Consider the following 615-nt stretch of genomic DNA (forward strand, 5'->3'; position numbering starts at 1 on the left):
TGTTATGTGAACTTATTATTTCTAAATGTTACTCATTGAAATGAGCATACAATAAAAAGCATTTATTGCACTTCAAAGTTTTCTAAGTTTATTTAAAGTTGTGTTATAATGGAATTTCCTTATTAAAGACTTCTCGCTTAAACTTTCTCTTAGGCAGTTTGATCTTTTAAAAATCTCTTGTTCAATTTTGTGTATTAATTAACGTGAGTTAGGGTTAAAAGTTAATGATTGTGGCATGTTTATTCTTCAAAAATAGGTGTTATTTGATAAAATCATGATGAAATGCTTTAAATAAAAGTACTCATTTTAAGACCTGAGATTGACTGTAAGAAAGGAAACTAAAAAATCTTAACTGTTTTCATGATCTAGTTCTGAGAAACGAGTATATCTAGTAATTTTCCCAATATACATTCAGAAGACAAATCATTGATTTAATCATTTGGGAAATGTTTCTTAAAATAAGCATACACTAATGTGCTATTCTTCAGTAGTTATTATTTAACAGAATTCATATTACTAATATACATATATATCACTGGAAGTTAAAATTCTGCCAACTGAGTGATTATTCTTTAAAGCCCATCAGCAGTAGGAGAAATCTGTTAACTTCGTGTA

This window comes from Chionomys nivalis, chromosome X (assembly GCF_950005125.1).
Source record: "Chionomys nivalis chromosome X, mChiNiv1.1, whole genome shotgun sequence".
In the NCBI taxonomy this organism is placed as follows: Eukaryota; Metazoa; Chordata; class Mammalia; order Rodentia; family Cricetidae; genus Chionomys; species Chionomys nivalis.